Source organism: Euprymna scolopes, chromosome 8 (assembly GCF_053919585.1).
Source record: "Euprymna scolopes isolate OS-2025 chromosome 8, ASM5391958v1, whole genome shotgun sequence".
Lineage (NCBI taxonomy): Eukaryota > Metazoa > Mollusca > Cephalopoda > Sepiida > Sepiolidae > Euprymna > Euprymna scolopes.
This window is the reverse complement of record NC_136489.1, coordinates 114,816,329-114,826,390: the sequence shown is the minus strand read 5'-3', so window position 1 is coordinate 114,826,390 and position 10,062 is coordinate 114,816,329.

The following is a 10,062-nucleotide window of genomic DNA, read 5'->3' as shown; positions in this document are numbered from 1 at the left end:
TTTAACGATGTCTCAGCAGGATTTTCAAATTTATGCAAAATACATTGATACAGTAAGTGATTAGACAACCCTTGCTTCATTATCAAATTCCACATTACTGTGTTTCATTTTAATTCCCCACTACCACACCAAATTTCTTTCTGAAAAAATACTTCATTTTCTGGAGATTACTCAGTAGGTTTTACAAACAAATACACAAATGTGTTAAGTATAGGGATTAGGCAATCCTTGCTTCACTATAAAATTCCATATTTGAAGGCCTAAAATCGTAGGAGATATACATGTCGAACATTGGGGATCGTTAAGCGTTACAAAAATATGTTATGAACCAATTATACATACATGCCGTGTTTATACTGGGCCTCTTTTATATAATCGTTTATTTTCGTCGTAGTTTCATAATTGCCGTTTAATCAGTGGCGGTGTCGTCTTTTTATTGTCGATCGCCTCATCTGTTTAGTTTTACTAATAAACTAGTCAGGCATGGAAACACAAGCATACTAAACTTAGTACTTCAAGATTTTATTGGTGAGAATTTATTTATGAAAAAAAACTGCATAACTAAAATTATTTTCGTCATGATTTAGTTTTCTAACTTGAGAATTGAGAGACACAAGCCGACTAAGGCATCGATAACATTCGCTGAGATTATCAGTGTCTTTATCATCAAGCCATGGCTCGTTAGTGGGGCTTCAAGGAGAGAGAACTGATGATAAAATATTTTCTAGCTCGAGAAATGTAATGTCATAATTCGACCATGTTTTGTCTTAAATATTTGAACTTTTGCAGTTGTTATAATTCAGGTCACACGTCTTTGCCATCATGTTATTCTGACATATACTAAAGTGACACTATCGTTTGGTACTTCGGTATCGACCAGATAGTCAATCATTGAGACTTCACACAAAGCCTGTTTCAAAGATCACGAGTGCTGCATTCGTTCTGATAGGTCATCGGTCAACTAAGTTCCGACAGGGTCATAACTGAAAACTTATGACCCTCCCCAAAGCTTAAGCCAGATTTTTCAAACTACCAGTTTTTGTATTTTTGCCGAAATGATGCTTTTAAGTTATTTTGTTTTCTGATTTTCGATATGCAGTGAGGAGAAGCCGTTGATGGCGCTGGTACGTATATGATTACTATAAAAATAAATAAATCAATTCGAAAGTTTTCATCAATAATAGATTTAAAAATAAAGTATATATTTTTTCTAGTATTATTAAGTAAAGTATAAAAAGGATAAGCTATATGTGACTAATAACTAAAGTTAAGCATTTTCGGTTACTTATTTATCAGAACTACCCTACGTTGCCCAAGAGATAAATAAAGCTTTTCTTGGGAGATTGAGCAATTTTTGAGGACTATCTAATACTTTCTATCCCGAACAAAGTCGACTAGATTGTTCTTGTATAAAACAGTATAACAAAGCAAGGTTGCATTGTTTATCCCAGATTACACAGTCTTAAAACCTATCTGCTTTATCAACGATATAAAACACTTTGGATTGACTATCTTAAGCTCTTTACCATATATGATACATTCGTATTTTTACTCGTAGGCAACACCATGCATTTACTTAGCATACAACATAATAAAAAATAAGTATTTCTCCCGGGCAATCCCGTGTTAGACAATACCTGTTCTATCGGGGACAGTGAGCACTATTGAACTACTCTATACTAATTACCAGATAATAGTCTTCATTATAATGACATGGTACGGTATTATTACTAAAATAAATCCCGGGCAACACTGAGTAGATTATCTATCTATCTATCTCTCCTCTCTCTCTCTCTCTCTCTCTCTCTCTCTCTCTCTCTCTCTCTAAATATATATATATATATATATATATATATATACAGGGTGACTAAAAAGAAACGGGCCTCAACTCTAATTAGGCCCCGTTTCTTAGTGTTTTGTCCGAATGAAATGAAACTTTGGTCAACTAGTTTATTATATCCAAAACATCACATCAAAACACAAGGGTCTTTGGCCTTTTTTTCTCTCCGTTCTACAGCATATGTTCTAGCTGGCCTCCATGTAGCTTTTTTTGGGGGGTCACCCTGCATATATATATATATATATATATATATATATATATATATATATATATATAAATTTGAGAGGAAAGTTCTTGTGAAATTTTAAATTTTGATTTCAAATGATCTATTTTCAAATAATTTTTCATAATAATACGTTTACTTTATATCATTTTAAAAAGTGTTCTTCGCACCATCTAATCGTTTAAATTACAATCGTTTTAAAACAATTATGTCTTCTTTTCAGAACGGTGTATACTACATAAAAAACAAAACAAATTCACACAATTTTCTTATTTCAATTCATTTAGGCCAAAAAGTTATTGAAACAGCTTGCGATATCAACGAAGCGTTTGACCCAGGAACCACTACTGAACGCACAGCACAATTTTTAAGATATTTCGTAACGGCGACGAGAGTCTTCAAGATAGTGTGCGTATAGGTGGATGTTTACAATGATCAAGTAAGAGCCTTTGTCGATGCCATACTAGTGGGTAATTGTTACGGTTTTACCTTTTCATGTGCTACAAAAAAAATCCTGTCTTTTTCTCTCTGAACTTCTCGAACCAAGTATGCCGACCTGTTCCACAAATCCCAAAACCTCAACATGAAATATCTCCAGAAAAAAACTCGAATAAACCTAGAACCCCATCTTCCAAGGTAGATCCTTACTACCGGGTCTCCTTCTCCAACATCAGGGGTCTACGTTCCAACCTTCCAGAAGTTGAAACCCAATTACAGGAGACGAAACCGAACATATTATTTCTAAGCGAAACTGGAATAGGGCCGACCACTTCCCTAGATAGTTCATAATTAACGGATACTCAAACTTAACAGCTAAATCTGACCCCCAAGATCGCCATGGGCATGGAATATGTGCCTACATTAACGATGGCTTCCCGTGTGGCAGGGATATCTCTAGAGAAGATCCTAATTTACCCTATATGTGCTTCCGGGTTGTACTTGCTAACACCACTGCATTTATATTTGCCCTCTATCGGCTCCACAACAGCGGAGTTACTATCTTTAAGAGCATATATGAGAAAATAGACAACACATACTGTGTGCACATCCCTCGGCTAACATCCACATCTGTGGTGACTTCAACGTCCATAACGTGAAATGACTGACCCATTCAAATAAAACAGACGATGAGGGGAGGTTTTGTCATGATTTTGCCATTGCTTATGACCTCCCTCAAATTATTCGCGAACCCACCCGTGTGCCTGCTACACCCGGTCAATATGCAAGCCTCCTAGACCTTTTCTCTCAACTTCCCCTGAGCTATGTTCATGTTCCGTTCATTCTCCTCTAGGATCCTCCGACCGCTCCGTCGTATCAGTTAAGATAAAAACGAAATGTAATAAGTCCCCAGATGTACCCCTCCACCGTACTGTATACCGATACTCTATGGCTGACTGGGATAGCTTCCGTACATTCATATCTGATTTACCTCTGCACTCCATGATTAAAAAGGAAGTTTCCTCTATAGTATCAGATCTGACCAAATGGTTTATTGTAGGGATAGACCAATTCATACCATCTAAAAAATTTCAACAAAAACCTAACAGCCAGCCATGGTTCTCCCCAGAATGTGCTGCTGCTATCGCGCACAGAAATCACTTTTTCCATAACTACCAACGTAATAGATGCACTGAGACTAAAGCTGCTTTCAGGACTGCCAGCAACCACTGTAAAAGAGTAATAAAACATGCAAGAGAGCTATATGCCCAGTCTGTTAAATCCAAGGAAGCTGATCAGCGGCTTGGGTCCCACCAGTTTTGGCAAATAACAAATAGGATCCTGAAAAGAGGTGGGCATTCTATCCCAACCAATATCAATGGACCAGAGGTCATCTCGCCAGCATCAGACAAGGCCAAACTATTTGCAAAGAACTTTGCAGCTAATTCTACCCTATGCGACGAAGGCCATCAACTCCCCATATTTCCGCCTATAACACAGAACACGTTAGGTAATATACAAATATCTGTGCATGAGGTCGCCAAGCTAATCAAGAACTTGATTCCAGTAAAACTGGTCCTGACGACATCCCAATTACAGTGTTAAAAAAGCTTCAACCAGAACTTGCCCCCATACTTACGAAACTGTTTTAGCATTGCCTTAAGGAGAAATGCTTTCCGACTCCCTGGAAAACCTCATCAGTTTGCCCTGTATTTAAGAACTCAGGTGATAAGTCATCTCCCTCTCAGTACGGATCAATAAGTCTCCTGTGAGTTATGAGTAAGTTGCTGGAATCCATATTAAATAGAGAAATGCTCAACCACCTCAGCAGAAATAACCTTCTTAGTGACACACAATATAGTTTCCGTTCTGCAAGATCTACCGCAGATGTGCTAACGGTTATATCTCACAGGATTAGTGAATCTCTTGACAAAGGCTTCCTTTCTAGGGAAATTGCTCTTGACATATCAAAGGCCTTCGACAAGTATGGCATAAGGGTCTACTTCACAAGATTTCCAGCTACGGTATAGCTGGAAGTGTTTTCTCAATCATTAAATCATTTCTCCCGATAGGCTCATAAGAGTAGTGGTCGATGGACAAAAATCAGTGGCCTGCAGTATTAATACTGGAGTCCCTCAAGGGTCAATCCTTGGCCCAACTCACTTCCTGGTCTACATCAATGACCTCCCTAAACACAGACTTAAATCATTCGTTGACATCTATGCTGATGACACGGCCATCTACGGCAACACATCAAAGGCTGTAAATGGCAAAGTTCTCTCTGATTCTCTCTCCTCTGATCTCGAGCGCGTGGTTCAGTGGGGAAGACGTGGCTGGTTACCTTTAATGCATCTAAAACCAAACTCCTATCCTTACATCATCAACGCTCTGATCCCCATCTGGCATCAATTGGGATGGATGGCTCTCGTATGGGAGAGGCCCCGTGTTTTGACAAGCTTCTGGGTTTGACTTTTACTCCTGATCTGAAATGGAACACGTACATCAAGTCTGTTGCCAAGGTCGCTGGAAAGATAGTGGGATCCTTCTACCGCTCCAGAAGATATCTCACTGCTGATGAAATTCTCTATCTGTATAAAAGCCAAGTACGTCCAAGGATGGAATACTGGTGCCATATCTTGGCAGGAGCTGCTAAAAACAGCTCATCCTGCCTTGACAGAGTACAAAATAGATTTCGTGGCTTAGTGGGGGATTCCCTTTTCTCTACCCTGCAACCTCTCTTCCACAAAGCCTATTCTTGTTTTATCGTTATTTCCATGACAGGTGCTCGCCTGAACTCCAATCTCTGGTCCCCCCTCGCCAATCTTTCACGAAAAACACCCGTCTAGCTGAATCCACTGTGAAAAATTTCCCCCACTCTTTATCTGTGCCTAAATCAAAACGTGGATTCCATGAACAAAGCTTCTTTTTTAGAACTGCACGCCTGTGGAACTCTGTTCCGTCTGCCTGCTTCCCACCTGACTACAATTTGGATGTCTTCAAGTCCAACGTGAACAATTTCCTAATGAACCGCCCCCTTAAGTAAACACTTCACCAAATCTCCACACTAACGTACTGTACTTACAATAACCCGTATCCCTGAGTGGCTTCCGGGCCTTGATAAGTGGTGACCACCATGTAAAAATAAAAAAAACAATCCGCAAACAACTGAGGACGTGCTTCGTAACGAATACGACGATTTTCAACCACTTGTGAGAAATTTGAAAGACAAAATAATGGATAATGGGTATCTCGCAAATTGAAACACATCCAAAAGAAACGCCGTTAGGAAGAGTTATCTTCTATTATTCATTTCGCAACACAACTGACCAGTTTCTTGACCGAGTTTTTACTTGCGATGAAAGGTGGATTCTTTTCGACAATCGACGACGTTCAGTTCAGTGGTAACACACCCATGAAAAGCCAGGGTATTTATTTGCTCCCCCACCGAACAAATTATGTACAAGGACGATTTTTAATGTGCGGAGTTAAGGGGAAATGGGCACCAACTACCCGGGGAGTAGGGGAGCTGGATAGTAACAATTGGTATGAAGGACTGCCCCTACATTGACCAAGGTCTTATATGTGAGGTTGCCCTCACATATGGTCTTTGCTTTCAGTATCTGCCGGAACAGATACTACATTTTGATCATGGCCAAAAGGCCAAGAAAGCTGTATTTATTTGCTCCCTTACCGAGCAAATTAGGCACGAGGCCGATTTTTAATGTGAGAAGTGAAGGGGAAATGGGAACCAACTACCCGGGGAGTAGGGGAGCTGGATAGTGACAATTGGTATAAAATGTTGCCCTTACATTGACCAAGGTATTATATGTGGGGCTGACCCCACATATGGTCTTTGCTTGCAGTATCTGCCGGAACGGATACTTACACTTTGATCCCGACCCGAAGGCCAAGAAAAGCTTAAAAAGCTAAGAACATCACCGATTAACAACAGACCTTAACCAAAGAGCCAAGCACAAAACTGTTACGGACAGACCGACAGACCGACCGACTTACGTAGTGACTTATAGAGTCGCTTGCACGCGACTAAAAAGCAGAGAGTCTTAGCAATTGTTTATTTTGATAATTTAAACGCGAAAAAAAAACAGCAAAAGAACAATTGGGACGCTGAAATATTAACGTTATTATTTTGACATTATTATTTAACATGGGAAGAGTGGGGTTTAAAATAACTTAAACGTAATACAGAAATGAACGATGTAAAAAAAAAACAGACACATCAAAATTTGAATATAACTACAACAAGTATTATGGTATCTGTTCAGTGCACATTAACCTATAAATATGGCCAACCACTTATAATTCAGTAACTGCTTTTTTTTACAAAAATAATCAATTATAATAAACAGAACGACTCATAGAAATCTATCTATATTCTTTTTTATTTTAATATACTTTCATAGAAATGTTTCTGTTATGTCAAAAAAAACTATTTTCTTTACGTCACAAGTGTCACGCTCATACATGAATTCCATAGCTAATATAACATACTTACCCAACGGGTCACGGGTAGTCTATGTATGTGTGTTTGTGTGTGCGTGCGTGCGTGTGTGTGTGTGTGTGTGTGTGTGTGTGTGTGTGTGTGTGTGTGTGTGGCTTCCTTCAGTCTGGACAGACTATGGATTCCCACTGTAAGGGTGCCTCGCGTGAAATTTGTGCGGCAAGAGTTTCGCTGTCTCAACCACGCCTCTTTTAAATCAACATTGTTGCATACCAGTGGCAAGTGGAGATACAGGACGACTGGAAACAATGTCGAGATGAGCGGAGAGCACATACAGCGCCTAGGATTCCCAAATGGTCACCCAGATAGGTGGCCATCCATCACATATATATGTTATACTGAATTATTATTAGACATTAATTCTATTTCAATTCCTTAAAAAATGTGAATGTTCTCGAAGAAACACGACAATGAATATTTACAATTGTTTTCATTTCCCTCACAATTTTCCTAAACAGGTAATTAAGTACATGATTCAGCCATTGAAACATTCGATTGGGATTGTGTTGGAAATAAAGAACGTAACGTGATTTATTCAATGGATTGCACTGAACGTTATCTTAATAACGCCTTTCCATGTAACCAGCCATGGGTATTACTAGTAATTAACTAGCGATCAAAGACTATAGCAATGATTTTGACAAACATAAAATCTAAAAATCAAGTTGTACTATTTGGTTTATTCGAATTAATTTTCTAATCTTTGATGATTATCCTCAGAATTTTTCTACCGACGTAACCGCCATTCTTTTTCCGGTGAACTTTATCTCGTTCTAAAAATATTTATATCGAACTCGGAAATCGATACAAAGTTATTAACAGAATACGTTTTTGAATCCACAGGATAAAGTGTGCCCGTTCCCTCAGCAACGATCAAATAGACTTCTTCAGTAAAATTAAAAATGATTGGCATTTCTAAATTTTTGAGATAGGGATTGGAAATTCAAATTATTTGGCTTCATCAGACTACTGTTCTCATCTTGAGTGTGATTTTCACAACGTTTCGATCAATATAACCCCCAACCTTTTTGACCCGGGGCATAGTGGTTAGAGTATTTGCAAAAATCGATTGCAAAAAGTGATATTCTCCTGATTCTTTAAAGTTCAATCCTAAGTGTGAGCGACCGAAAAATACAATCGCGAATGACTTAGGACCTCTATCCAATTATGGCTGACGGAACATGAACACGCTACCCCGGCGAAGTAAACAAACGGTTCCGCTCGAAATTCCGACCAAATTGCCAAGTTCAATAGAAACATTCCCGAGTTCGACAAGATACGCTTGCAGAAGGTCGGAAATATAAATAGGGATACATAATAATAGCTACTCATTCTGCGCCAGACACATAAAATAGAACATAGAAAAAAAGTTAAGCATGGAAGACGTAATTTTTTTTATTATTTAAACTTATCAGAAATGTTGATTCTCTTTGTATTTTTATAATTCTTTCCTCAATCTTTCAAGTTATAAGGACAGTCGACCTTCCCACCATTTTCTTTGCGATTAAAATTTTGTGAAATTATGTATGTCCCCACAACCAAACATTAGTAGTAACAAAAGGTTTATCAACAGAACAAAGTTATAAGAAGTTGTTCAACAATATACACAAAAGGAAGCTGAAATAGGATTGTTAATCAATGTGTGAGAATTAAAATTCAGGCATGCAGAACAACAGTTGATCCAGAAACAAGCATTCCTTCGACTTGTCAGTAACATCTTTAATGAAATGTGAGGATTTAAAGATAAAACATGGCTTGTAAATAAGTATTTAAATATAATTTTTGTGAGAAATTAATATAATAAGAGAACTTCAAGTTTCATTCCAAATTCAATATGCGTGCCAGCATTCGCAACCAGCTTCTGAAGCCGTCTAACAACAGTACAAAGCAATTTATCTTTTTCGTTTATGTTTCTTCACTTTTTTGTTGAAATATGGTGAATAATATGAGAGAATTAATAAAAAAAAATCACGCATGCAGAACAACAGCTGATCTAGAAGAAAGCATTCCTTTGACTTCTCAGGAACATCTTTAATGGAATGTGACGATTAAAAGACAAAACAGGTAACAGCAAGAGTTACGATAAAGTCCCAGATAAAGCTAAATACGTGTTGATAACATAGATTAGCAATTAAATGATGGCGAATACTACGGTAGGGTTGAAAATCTCCACAAACCATTCACTCAAAACCACAGTCCACCCAGAAAATAGCAATTCTTTTCATTTCTCTGATACATATTTCTAATAAGTTGGTTGAAGTTGCTGTTTTAGCTGCTGTTTTAGTGGATGATGCGTAGTGTGATCTTATTGTAATACTAGCGGCTGCGCCTCGTCGGCACACACAACGCCGAGTCAAGCATAAAATCGAGTACACTCAACATCAAGTACACTCAATATCATCTTACCATCAATGCTTACCTTGTGAACTCGGAGTATGGGAAATTCCCATATGCACAAAACAAAATCACTAAAAAAAAATACCCTAACTAGAGGTAAGAATAATGAGTAAACCTTGGATAAAATGATGGTTAAAATTATTATGAACTTACCAGGATTCGAATCTGGATTCTTCTGATCCGTAGTCAGACGCGTTATCCATTGCGTCACAACTCCTGTTCGTATGCCGAAAGATGTTACCGCGACTGTATACAGACAGTGCTAAATGCCGTTGACATGGACTAGTTACTTTTTCGACAATTGCACGAAACGGTCAAACCCCCCTTGTTTCGGGCTTTTAGTCTGACTCGGCGTTGTTCGTTACGAACTATATATTGATAAGGACAATCTAGGGACTTACGCCTTTCAGGGGGAAAAAATGTTTTTGGAATTATAGCATTCGTTCGAAAGTTTTATATACACACACATAAATAAATAAACAGAATTTTATTAATAGTATAGTTTCATAATCATCCAAGTGTCAATCTATCCGTTACATCAAATTATCGAATTGTTTTCTGATTGATAAGTTGTGGCTTTTTAGTAAAGAAAGAAATACACTTGTGTATATGATTTTATCCATATTTAATTTGGAAAATAATCCT